Below are 13,146 nucleotides of genomic sequence, written 5' to 3'. Positions count from 1 at the left end.
AGCCCTGGTTATTTAGCTCATATTGCAGCCACAGAAATTCTTTTGTCCATGAAACCATAAAGCTGCACTTTCTTTTTGCCTTATAGTCTGATTTGTCATAACTTCTCCGTTTTGTGGTAAGCTTTTCTTTGGCTGTCACTTCTTCACCCTGACCTGTCTTATTTGGCTCAGCAGAACTGAAATGCTTTTACACGCTCACTCACATAAGCTCAGCGATTCTCTGCGCGATCAACCTCTCACATGTTTAAGCTTGCTGCGGGAGATTTCACTTGTCATGTTTGCATAGTAAGCTAACGATTAATAAGACGATGTCAGAGGAATTGGTGCACAAATTATCATCACTCACAGATCAGTGCTGTCGCTCTCTATACACAGTTCGCACGATTGCAAAGTGAAAGCAAAAAAACAAGCGCAAATTCAAACGCGACTTCAATATGTCACATATTGACAGTGGCTCACCGATGCCAATGACATAATTACCCAGCTACATTTCTGAAAGAATGCAAAAGCATTGACATATATTTTTCCTACAATAGCCCGACGGGCAGGGAAGAGATAGATTTTGGTAGCCCGACTGAAAAAATCGCTAGCTCCGGGACGTCGGGCTAGCGATATTGCAAGCCCTGTATCTGATTGAGGAATCACTCATCTTTGGAAAAGAGAGTTTATTACAGAGAAATGGCTCTTTCCAAAATAAAAGCTATACTATCCGCTTCTTCTGGGCTATATTCTCAGCAGCATAAGGAGAATCATGTGCTAACAGCTGTCTAAATGACTCGGCTAAAGTTAGTAGCACGCTTGTTGTTTTTGTCTTTGCACTAGGATGATGTCGGCGTAAATGTGCAGTCATATTCGTTGTGTTCCCACTAGTGCTTTCAGGTTAATCTCGTTGAAATGACCTTAACGCCACAACACGGCAAATCTCCGTTAACGAGCTACCGCCGATCGCTCCGTGCATGGGGCTAGACGGCAAACACGTTAACGAGCTAACTGCGCTAACACACTAGTTCACACCAATGTAATTGAGCATTGCATGGCACATCCAACATACTGTTTTACTTTAGTCCATGACTCGCTTACCTTCAGGGTCATACGTCACATGAAAACCAAAATAATTCCAAACGCCAGATCTGAATGTTGCAAGTAGAGCTTAACTTCTGTCTCGCTAGCTTGCCCTGTGCTCTTCCTTCTGACTATGCTGTCTGTGTTGAGCGCTCAGTGGATCTGCGCTCGACAGTGCAGCCTAGGCGGAGTAGTCGAACACAGATTCACTGAGCGCTCAACACAGACAGCATCGTCAGAAGGAAAATTGATAAATAATTACAAATGTTGTATTGTTCGATACATATGCGTACCGAACCGAAAGCACTGTATCGAACGGTTCAATATCGATACGAATATCGTTGCACCCCTACTCACTAGGGCTGGGTATCATCACTGATTTCTATAATCCATTCGATTCCGGTTCTCAAAGTCCTGATTCGATTCAATTTAGCCTCAGACAGTCAGAAATATTATAATTCTGATCATTTATCAGTACTGATACATGTGAGACTTCATCAGAGAGAGAGCTGTGGAGGAAGTGCGATTTTTATCGTGGTCGAAGCAAAACAGCAAAAGTCAGAGGGAATTCATGACGACATTGATTAAATGTGAAGCGCAGTTTGCTGCTCCTTTGCTGCTGGCTCGGTGAATCTTGGTTGGAGAGAGACAAAACCTGCAGCTCAGAATCAGCGCAAAAAAGACGTAAACACAGAGCGGAGCCGACACATCAGAATCGCTAAGCTCCGACAGTGTGTCCGTGTTCGGGCCGTCGAAAAGCCTATAAAGAGCAATATGAATTTCTTTAGAAATTACCGGAATGAAAATGTGGAGAGCACACCAACAAAAAACGATGGCAGAGAACTCAATATCAGCTCGTCTCACCGCTGCTATCCAAGCTTGATGTCTTCGTTTGTTTACATCAGATACGTGAGATCCCTCACGTTGCTTCCAGGAGGGGAAACGATAAAAAGAGCCCATTTTCCAGGTTATTCCCTTCCCGATCTTGGGATCTAACATTGCAACTGACAACACAGCAAGTACAAGCCATCGCTGATGTTTCCGTGTGCTTTCACTCCTGTAGCCGTTTGTTTCGCCTACTAAGATGGCGGCTCAACCAAAAAGCATGGCCACGCCCCCTCCCATGACATCACGCTCCAAAGCCTATCCGGTTGTTCAGTGATGATGCGACGAATCCTACTTCCGGGCCTAAAGTAGTCTGCGTTTAATATGGCTTTTGTGTTGTTAACATGTTTAATGTTTTGTATTTTCTTCTATTTGGTCTCAAAAAGCTCCTAAAACAGTCAATGCCATAGTGATATATGGACCTGCAGCGGAGTTTAGGTCCAGACACGGCTAGTGACATCAGACTGAACAACCGGATGGCTTTGTGGGCCAAATGTAATCCGGGTTGTTCAGTCTGACGTCACTAGCCGTGTCTGGGCCTAAACTCCGCTGCAGGTCCATATATCAAACGATCACTATGGCATTACTGACAGTTGAAAAACTGTCTAAAGTCTTTCATCTTTAATAAAATGATCAGCGTTCTGCTCTACCAGGTGTAACAATTGAGTTTAACATCCAGGCATCCATGAAAACGAAATTTATGACATTTAACAGAGTTAGAAGTTAGCAGGGAGTTAGCTTGCTAGCTTCTATCTAAATACAATATAGCATGTCCTGACTGCGGGGTTTTGGAAACAAATTAAAACGTACAGCTCTGTTATCACTTCCAGCATAAATGAAGACAGAAAACTAAAAAGCAGTGACGTTTGTAGGGTTACTGAAGTTGGGCTAGCTGGTATATAATGATGTGCTACGTGACCGCTAGCGACACAGCTATGTTAGCATAATATAAACAAGCTAACTTTTTTTCCACTCGATAAAAGTTAACGTGAGTGTTCTCGGTGGTCAGGAACAAATGTAATCGCATGGCAGGATGCTGTAAAAGGACCAAACTTCAGCCAGGAGAACAACTGAGATAATCCATCCACAATATGAGGTTAGTCATTCATATACTGCTGCATGGGCTGGGCTGTAGTTACATCCCAAGGTTTTTAAAAACTGAGCTTAAATAAATGATTAGCGGTAATAAAAGCTGAGGGAGGTCAACAGTGATCACTGACTGTTTTAGGAGCTTTTTGAGATCAAATAGAAGAAAATACATAACATTAAACATGTTAACAACACAAAAGCCATATTAAACGCAGACTACTTTAGACCCGGAAGTAGGATTCGTCGTGTCATCACTGAGCAACCGGATAGAGATTGACAGACCACGTGACTTTCGCGCATTGCATGCTGGGAACTCGTGGCAAAACAATCCAAGTACCGCATCAAATGCAAGCATTTGCAGCACCGCAAAACGTTCATTCTTCGGTTCCAATAAATTCTTGCTTTTTCTTTGCCCCCCAAAAAGGTATGTACAAAACGAAGGAGAACAATGCCGGTCCGTACAAAGACAGACTTGATGAAAAGTCAAAGAAAAGATACGAGGAAAAAAATCAAACCAGTGAAAGGGTTAGACCCTTACGAGCACACAGAGGGACAAAAGACGTATACATATATATAATAGTATAGAGCTGGGCGATATATCGAGTTTTTAAAAAATATCGATATAGTTTTATACGAGATATAAGATGTGACAATATCCTTTATATCGATATAGTCTATGTTACGTTATAATTATACTTGTGGAGCCGCAAGTTTGCCTCTCTTTCGTCCACTTTCGTCTTTACGCAACGTTACTCGGCCTCGCCTCTCCTTCACTGAACACAACTCCCCCTCCTCCCCCATTGCTTCACCTGCAGGAAGCGACAAGATGGACACGGCAAATCTCCGTTAACGAGTTACTGCGCATCGCCCCGTGCGTGGGGCTGGACGGCGTCAACGTGTTAGCTAGCTAACCATGCTAACGAGCTAACCACGCTAACGCCATGCAGCCCAGAGGTGCTGCACGGACTAAAATCCTTTCATTTTCTCAAAAGTTGACAGCGTGCCTTATGTATGAATTCTGGTTGTGCTTGATGGCCGCGAACCGATTTTATGTAGAACACGGCGCTCAGCAATCTGTCAAAAAATATTTTAGTACGACTTTGGTAAGCTATGGAGCTGCACCGCTTGATGGATTGTTGGAGCATTACGGCTGAGCCTCGCGGAGTGATACGTACTGTGCTTCAACGTAATATTACCCTACTGTGTATAAGGACCATAAATGGCACCTGTTAAGAGACGTGGTTGCGAAGCGGATTTCAAACTCCAGGCTGTCAGTCACGCAGTACAAGTTGGGAACAGAGCAGCTGTGAAATGTGTCTTTGTTATTATGCTCAGCGTCTTTTAGTTTACATTTTGACTGCACAATTGTGAGCTTTTTGTTATGCACAAAAACAACATTGTTTTCTTTTATTTATGGAGCATTATTATTTAATAAATGCTCATAATTTATTTTTGAGTAAATTTTATGTACTCTATGTTAATAAAAGTGCCTGTGTGACATCTGGGACACAGCTTTGACTAAGAACTCTCTTTTTGTTCTTACTTTATGGCTTTAAAAAAATATATCGAGATATATATCTTATATCGCCACCCAGCTAAAAAATATCGAGATATGAATTTTGGGTCATATCGCCCAGCCCTATAATAGTATATGCATTTCTGGATGTGTATACTAAATATTTTTCACACACACACGTAGAAAAATATTTAGTATACACATCCAGAAATGCATATACTATTATATATTGTACATATATTTATTAGTTTCAGATGTAGCCATTCTTGTATTTTGCTTGTTTACATTATTGTATTTTGCACAACTCTGTTGCTTGTGAAGCTCGCACACAAGAATTTCACTCACATGTGCTGTACCAATGTACCTGCACATGTGATGTGACAATAAAAGTGATTTGATTTGATTTGATTTGATTTGAAGACGTTAGCGTGCTGCCCAACTTTCACCATGTTCATATTTATAATTATACGCTTCTTGGAGTGAGTGCATACACTCGTGAAGTTTAGTAACTTCAGGTCACTGCAACAAGCCCAGGTACAGTTTACCGACGGATGGGTACAGGACCTTGAAATGCACCGTGTAGAAAGTAAAGACCATCGTACATATCATAAGTTTACCAGTCTCACAAATCGTCTTCATAAATACACATTCGTTAACCGTTTATTAATAGGACCTTTGAGCTCAACGGTAATTAATTAGTAGTGGAAATAATTTCTGGTACGCATCACAGAAATGTAGCAGTGACAATAATATTGTATGCTGTAATCGTACTGGGCAATTAGTGATACAAAAAAAACCTGTTTTACCCTGTGAATAAAAGTATGTTTTTGTCAATGTACCATGGTAATAACAGAAGCGAAACACAATATTGAGTCAGGACAATTTGCTATTTATGCACAATAAACAAAGGAGCATAGCGCGACAATTTCTGTTCAGCGCCAGACTTGCTTGTAACCTATATCACCAATTATGTTATGAAAATGACGCATTAACTACAACATCAGACTGACCTTTGTGGGAATGCTTGGAGCAGACTAACCTGTCAGCTGCAGTGTTCTGGGACGTTGTCTCAGAATGGCTGCAATCCAGTCGCCTCTTTGTTACTTCGGAAACATGGCTCGAACAATTTCTCTTCAACGACGTAATCCGATAACAACCGATCTCTTTACCCATCGGCTTCCCGTGGCTGTCATGCGACCGGCTATTGCAGTTAATAATACAGCAGCTTATTGCCATTTTTTGTGTTTCTTTTTATTGCTGTATAACTGATTTCAATTGAAAGCCTGCGTGCGCTTGTACCTCTTGCCACGAGTTCCCAGAATTCTTTGCGGTTTTACCCCTGAATGACGTCTGAAACCCCTGAATCTCTATTGGGCTGCGGGCCAAATTTGGCGCGCGGGCCAGAGTTTGACACTCTACAGCCTGGGGTCCGTTCTTCGTACCTAGCTAAGTAAGTTAGCTGGATTTGATTGTTGACGATTTCGCCTGATCTTGGATCGTTCGGTTCTCCGAAGCTCATCCGGGATTTGCTGTCATAGCAACAGATCCGTAAGCGTAAACCTGCTCGAGAGCAGGTTTACTTTATGTAAACAGGATTAGATCGCGGCCACTCAGGTATGTCCGGTTCATGTATACGAATGCAACAGCGATATTTTACCACTGTTTTACCATAAATAAAAATTATCAGTGTAACTAAAGATAATGCAGCATTTGATTCTTTTATTGATTCCATACAGATACATACAGGTCATTTCCTAAAAAAAGGGAAATGTACTATTAATCATTCTATTCCATGTATTTGATTATTTCAGATGTAATTCATATTTCAGAGTAGTAATAGTAAATTACTTCGTGTAATCAGGATGAGAGACCACAGCTATAAAAGCGAACGTGGATTTGGGAAGCCTGTCGCAGCCATGTCCTGTCCGTATACGCGAGCCACCCATTGCGGAAGGTGCAAGATTGATAAGGAGAGTTCTCAGAATTCAGCGTATATTGCGGGATAGACAGGATCCTTTAGCTCAGCGCGACAGTGTGCTCATAGAGAGATATCGATTTTCCCGTGAGGGTATTATTTACTTAACCAACTTGTTGACGAGGGGGTGCAGGACCACCACCTGTCTTTTTTTTTTTTGCTCTGCCCTTTTCTTGGTTGCTGTTATAAAAAAACAAACAGTTTATTTCAGGGTCTCTTTTCAAGAGACTAAAAGCAATATAAGTGATAAATAATACCATTCTGTAGAATATTCTTATATTTCACTTTTACTTGTTCCCATGTTCTAGTGGGTCCTGTCGTGGCTCTAATGTGAAAGAGGATATAATGTAATGTACTATAATATAATATAATATAATAAATTTACCCTACCGCCTACTGGTGTTGGCCAGAGGGGCCGATGGCGCGATATGGCAGCCTCGCTTCTGTCAGTCTGCGCCAGGGCAGCTGTGACTACAACTGTAGCTGCCTCCACCAGTGTGTGAATGTGAGAGTGAATGAATAGTGGAATTGTAAAGCGCTTTGGGTGCCTTGAAAAGCGCTATATAAATCCAATCCATTATTATTATTATTATTATTATTAAATTACGAGTTTAATTTGTCAGCAACTTTCTGCCAGCCCTCTCTCCTTGCTTTTGCAGCCTTTGCAGTGTTCCCTTGCGTTTTAATTAAACTCTGAAACTCCTGAAATCCCTCAATCAAGAGTTCTTGCTCTGCTGCCATAAAATACCGAGCGCTCTCCTTCGACATTTTCGCCGACCAATCAAAGGGTTGCCGATCAATGTTTCTACTATCGATGCGTAGCCCCTTTTAAGCCACCCAGCGATCTCACATTACTTCATCCAGCTGTACTAATCGTCAACAACAGGTGTGTTCGGAGAACCGGAATAGCGAGCTCAAAGTTAGCGCGATGATTTGGTCTTGGATGTAGTAAGCGAGGTACGAAGAACGGACCCCGGATTTCTATTTGAAGTGATAACAGGAAATCGGAGCGATCTGCTGCAGTATCGGGATCACAATAAACTTTATTGTCCAGCTGCTGTGGATGAACACATGAGAGGAAGTGAACTCCTACAAAGTCTCATTTTAACGAGTCTGGCTGCTGTAAAGTGATGCACAGGAAGATGTCAACAAAAACTATTCTATGAAATGAATGTTTAGCATCAAGTGAATTCAGATGTTCTGTTCAGTTTTCCTTCTATAGGCGAGGCAAGTTTATTTAGAGTGTTAGGGCAGCCTGAAAATTCTCCTGGGCTGCTCGCATGGAAATTTACAAAATCAACATCGAGATTGCAGACCCCCATAACGGCGCCAGCTGCAGGCCCAAGGCCGGAGCCGAACAATCACTCCCTGATAACGACTGTGTTACGGCTATTCTTCCTGTCCCATGCAAGGACACCTGGATTGGCTGGAGGACTGTTTACTTAGCCTGATAGGCCGAAGGACACTGTCTCAGCTAAACTATGGACATGCACACACATACACTTACACTGATAAGCACTCACTCATCCCCCCTCCCTTTCCAACCCCTTCGATGCTTGTTGCCCCCTGGGAACACGAGGCGGGTCCCGGCCCGTGCTGTCGAATAGATGACGGCGCCGTCGTAGGATGGCTGCTGTGTTGCCTGGGGTTACTCCTCATCCCCTACCCATCCCTGTGGCTTGTCATGTCTTCCATAATGTTGTGCTGTGGACATTTAAGTGCTTTTTGTGCAGAGGAGTTTTTTTGTTTCCTGTTCTCGTGCTGTCCTACCATGGAAGCACAGCATGAGTGGAGGTCTCTTTTTTTCCTCTTGTACCTTCCCGTTGTTGCTGATCATTTCAGTGTTTTTCTGTAACGCTACCGATCTCCGACTTGTAACCCCGTGTGATGTCTGTGTTATGTGTGTAAGGTCGGGGGGGGGGGGGTTCCATCTCGCTGCAAGGCAACCTGCTAGTGACAAATAAAAGCTGTTTCATTCATTCATTATATAGCACAATTCAACAGCAAGTTGATTCAAAGTGCTTTTCAGAGACATTAAAAAACAAAAAGATAAAAAGCATGATTTAAAAAAAGGGGGGGGGGGGGGCAGTACATAAAATCAGTAGTTAAAATGTAGGTTTTGAAATTTAAGCTTAAAAGTAAAACAGTGCAGATTCGGTGCTTTATTCAAATGCAGCTGAGAACAGGTGAGTCTGCAACTTGGATTTAAATAAACTGAGTGTTTCAGCTGGTCTGAGGCTTTCTGGGAGTTTGTTCCAGATATATGGAGCATAAAAGCTGAATGCAGCTTCTCCATGTCTAGTCTCACAAGATTTCTACAAGCAATCAGAGTGAAATTTGTACTTTGTGTTGTCAGATGAACATATGAGACACTTTGACTCTTCAGTGCAGTGTGGAGCCTAACAAAGATCTGTTTTGTGTCCCAGCTGATCAGCAGGAGGAGAAGAGTCTGACGGAGCATCAGAGGAACATTTTCAGCCATCTGGGTTCAGCTGAGTCACTACAGAGGAAACAATGAGCTCAACACAGGAGGTGAGGAAAATATCACAGTTTCACCAAATAATCAGTCACGTCTAAAACTCTCATCCTCCCAACCTGTTATATGACTGTGTCGTATTTTATTATATACTATGTTTTTATTTTATATCTATTAGGTTTACAAACATCAAGAAGTCACAAGCAAAGAGAGACCACACCACAGCACATGTTTAAATAAGGATATTCATCAAAATTATTTATTAATGAAATTTCAAAACCTTTTTAATCACAAAAAAATACATGTGCAAAGCAACACAACAGTAGCCTGATATCAGACAGAACTGTCACATCATACTAAACATAATGAAGCGCTTCATAATAATTTGTAGATTCAAGCTGCTCTTCATATTTTGACCAGCAGGTGTCACCAAAGAGGACTGTTGAAAAGCTTCAAGTAATGACAGTTTGTTCCACGACTGCATTTCACTGGGGGAGGGTTTTATCAATTAAAATTGATTGTAGCTTGGATAACATGATATCGATTCATTAAAATCCTGAATGGATTTTTAAATATAAATTAATTTTGCCCAAAACACCAGAATCTCAGGTTAAACCTCAGAAAATTTCACCAAACAGCTAAAACAGCAAATGAGAGCAGGTACATGACATGGACTCGACGTCGGGTGAGAAAGCCGGCAGCTCACTGATTCTGATGCGTTCGCCAGTCCGCTCTTTGTGTTTACGTCTTTTTCGGCGCTAGATTCTGAAGCTGCAGGTTTTGTCTCTCTCCAAAATAAAATTAATTAAACCAGCAGAATTCTCTCTCTCCATTGTTTACAGCTCTGTCGGGTGCTGTTTTTTGTTTTTTCACTCCGAGCAACAAAGCCTAATTTCTGCTGTTCAATACAGAACAAATGTAAACTTTTTAAAATTATGCAAAACGTTTAGCCGTGTCTGTAATAAAACGTCTGTAACTTTGCTCTGCTTCACTTCAGCAGCATCAGGTAATGTTCACATGTTGATTAATGGTTTTCTTTCATGTTTGATCTGCTGCAGAATATTTTTAAACCCAGGCCAGAAAATTCTCTGTCATGTTTTTCTGTTTTATCCTCAGTTACTTTGACACAAAGGCATCTGCTGTGATGCTTACACCTCTGATGAAGTCTCACACATGTCAGCTTTCATTTTAGAAATATAAAATACAGATATGTACTGATAAGTACATAGTGATCAGAATTCTAATATTTCTGACTGTCTGAGGCAAAATTTCCCCGAATTGAAATCAGTGATGATGCCCAGCCCTACATTTCACTCACTGCCTCTGTTTGTATCTCTGTCACTGCAGGACCAACATGGAGCGAGAAGTCAGTGCTCTCAGGAGGCCGACAAACCTCACAGAAGAAAGGGGGAGAAAACATACAGCTGTGACGAGTGTGGGAAAGATTTTACTAAGAAGGATTCACTAAAAACCCACCAACTCATCCACACTGGAGAGAGACCGTTCAGCTGTGATGACTGTGGAAAGTCTTTTACCCGGTTTGGAAGCTTAAAAGCACACCAGCTCATCCATAGTGGAGTTAAAGCATACAGCTGTGACGAGTGTGGAAAGAGTTTTTCCTGGAAGGGTAGTCTAAAAAAACACCAACTCGTCCACAGTGGAGTTAAAGCGTACACCTGTGACGAGTGTGGGAAGGATTTTCTTAGGAAGGCTTCACTTCAAAACCATCAGGTCATCCACACTGGAGAGAGACCGTTCAGCTGTGACGAGTGTGGACAGACTTTTTCTCGGAAGAATGGTCTAAAAAAACACAAAGTCATCCACAGTGGAGTTAAAGCGTACAGCTGTGATCAGTGTGGCAGAGCTTTTACTCAAAGTGGCCACTTACAGAGTCATCTAGTTACCCACTCTGGAATTAAAGCATACAGCTGTGACATTTGTGGAAAATCTTTCAGCCTGGAACAGAGCCGAAATACACACCTACACATTCACACCAGACATGATGTGTACAGCTGTGAACAGTGTGGTAAACACTTTGCTAGAGATGCAGAACTACAACGTCACATGTTTACCCACTCTGAGGAACTACCTTATAAATGTGATCTGTGTGAGAAGACTTTTAAATCTCCACATTACCTGAGACAACACCAACAGATCCACACCAGAAAGAGACTCTACAAGTGCAGTTACTGTGAGGTATGTGTTTATATTTTTATCGTGTCATTTTAGCCTGACTGTTTGGAACAACTCTGCTCATTAAACCGTGTTAGCATGTTGCTAACACAATTTAATAAGCAGAGTTCTACAGAATGGAGAGACGGTGTTGTGTGATTATTCAGATTTTCATTTCAGTTATCATTTTTGTTTAAATGATCCTAAAAAACTAAACTGAAAGTGCTGAAAACTGATATGATGGTGTTATTTAAAATTCACGTAGTTTCGTGGTATTCAATTCAGTTTTATTTATATAGCGCCAAATCACAACAGTAGTTCCCTGAAGGTGCTTTATGTTGTAAGGTAGACCCTGCACAGTTACCAGCTGTCAGTTACTTAGAAAAGGATCCTGGTGTTATTTGTCTCTCAGAAACAGTTCATAACTTCAACTCATTCATGTCACCTAAAAGGTAAACCTGTTTCTCCATCACCTGTTCAGCTCTGATGATTCAGTAAGGACATCTCCTGGTTTCATCTGCATGTTTCCCTCTCACCACATATCCAAACCGACATCATGACCAGCAGGTTTTACAGCTGTGGCTCCAGCAAACATCAGCTGATACTAGAAAGTAATATTAAATAAATTCTAACAACAGCTGATCGAGCTTAAATGTGCTGCTGTTGTTTAGCGCGACATCCGCTGGTTTCCTCTTTCGGCGCAAAGTGGGCGATAAACAAACAAGAGAGGAAAGCTGATCAGCTGATCATTGATCAGTAGCAACAGGAGAGGGAAGGAGGAGAATGAGAGAAGAAGAGGCAGCTGTGCAGCGTAACGACAGAATAAATCAATCTTTGTGTCTTTTTTTTCTTTCTAGCTGAAGTTCGGGACAAACTCTGTTCCTTTTCACCTCAATACGAAACGCGTAATAATTTCTCTGAATGAGGGACGATTCCGTCTTTTTACAGGCAACTCTACTAACTAACCTTATGAATAAAATACAGTTCACTATGGTATCACTAACATCAAAGCACCCACCCAGCTGTATAGGAACTCCGTCATGCTAGCTAGCACGCAGTACGAGTTATTGTAACTGACTGTAAAAAGTCAGCACAACGAAAATAAACTCCACCTAAACTTGGTTTATATCTGACCCAGATAGACTGCAGGTCATAACTTCTTACCTGAAGTTCAGTTCACCTAACACTCGGACCGGTGGCCACCTCGGGTCTCTCCTCCTCCTTCCTCCCCTTTCCCTCATCCACCCGCTGGCCTCCACCACTTGCTAATTTTACTGAATCTGAGGAAGCTCCGCCACAGCCACCACCAAACAACTGAGTTATTTTTACAGCATCTGGCCAATCCACCACCTTTCATTGTTTATACCGTTACAAAGGGGAAAAAAAAGTCACCGGGCCACCGAGCAAATGCCTGATGGCCAGTCCAGCATTGGTCGTGCCATCAGTTAACCCTTCGTGTGCCAACTGTGGCACACGTGCCTACGGTTGCCGACCCCTGCCCTACAATAGTACATACAGAGAAAAGCCCAACAATCATATGACCCTCTATGTGCGAGAGAGAGAGAGAGGGAGAGAGAGAGAGAGAGAGAGAGAGAGAGAGAGTTTTGAGTCGTGAGAGATTTGTGATGTTTAGCGTGTTTGGAGTGTGTAGTTAATGTGTAGTGTTGTGGATAGTTTTGTGTTGTGTGTCAGAACAATGAGGCGACTGCTGTCTCCAGGTAGAAACAGGAGTGATACAGCTGCTGCTGTCAGACCTGCAGGTATCAGGCTGTGATGTTTCCTTTATAGTGGACAGAAATTTTTGGAGTGGCACAAATAATTTGTGTGGCATCTTATTGAAGAACAGCTGATTGTTCTTAAATAGTTTGAAGTGGTTATTTATAAAATCAGGATAAAAGGTAAATGGATGCAAATAACTTTGTTGTTTGCAAAACTTGTGCGTAGGATTTTAAAATTGACAATTTATATTTG

At 41.9% G+C, this 13,146-nt stretch overlaps 2 protein-coding genes and 1 long non-coding RNA gene across 4 annotated transcripts in view; 1 reads left to right on the top strand and 2 right to left on the bottom strand.

The window, feature by feature from the left end:
- Window positions 1-13,146, bottom strand: part of LOC120746939 (gastrula zinc finger protein XlCGF8.2DB-like) — a 175,440-nt gene that overhangs the window by 79,350 nt on the left and 82,944 nt on the right. The gene's annotated exons all lie outside the window — the stretch shown is intronic.
- Window positions 1-13,146, top strand: part of LOC120746943 (gastrula zinc finger protein XlCGF8.2DB-like) — a 29,828-nt gene that overhangs the window by 2,532 nt on the left and 14,150 nt on the right. The window contains exon 2 of one of the 2 annotated variants that reach the window (XR_005698981.1): window positions 8,954-9,627. The exons of the other annotated variant lie outside the window; for it this stretch is intronic. The gene's annotated coding sequence lies outside the window, so the exon portion shown is untranslated. Of the gene's footprint in view, window positions 1-8,953; window positions 9,628-13,146 lie in introns of those variants that run through there. 2 annotated transcript variants of the gene reach the window in all.
- LOC120746956 lies at window positions 1,175-11,176 on the bottom strand. Its single transcript, XR_005698988.1, has 3 exons — window positions 11,063-11,176; window positions 8,389-8,392; window positions 1,175-1,186 (listed from the first exon to the last, which is right to left on the bottom strand). It is a non-coding gene; the product is annotated as an uncharacterized LOC120746956 (long non-coding RNA).

Source organism: Simochromis diagramma, unplaced genomic scaffold (genome assembly GCF_900408965.1).
Source record: "Simochromis diagramma unplaced genomic scaffold, fSimDia1.1 OVJJ01000606.1, whole genome shotgun sequence".
NCBI classification, from domain to species: Eukaryota; Metazoa; Chordata; class Actinopteri; order Cichliformes; family Cichlidae; genus Simochromis; species Simochromis diagramma.
This window is presented reverse-complemented; position numbering and strand designations above follow the sequence as displayed.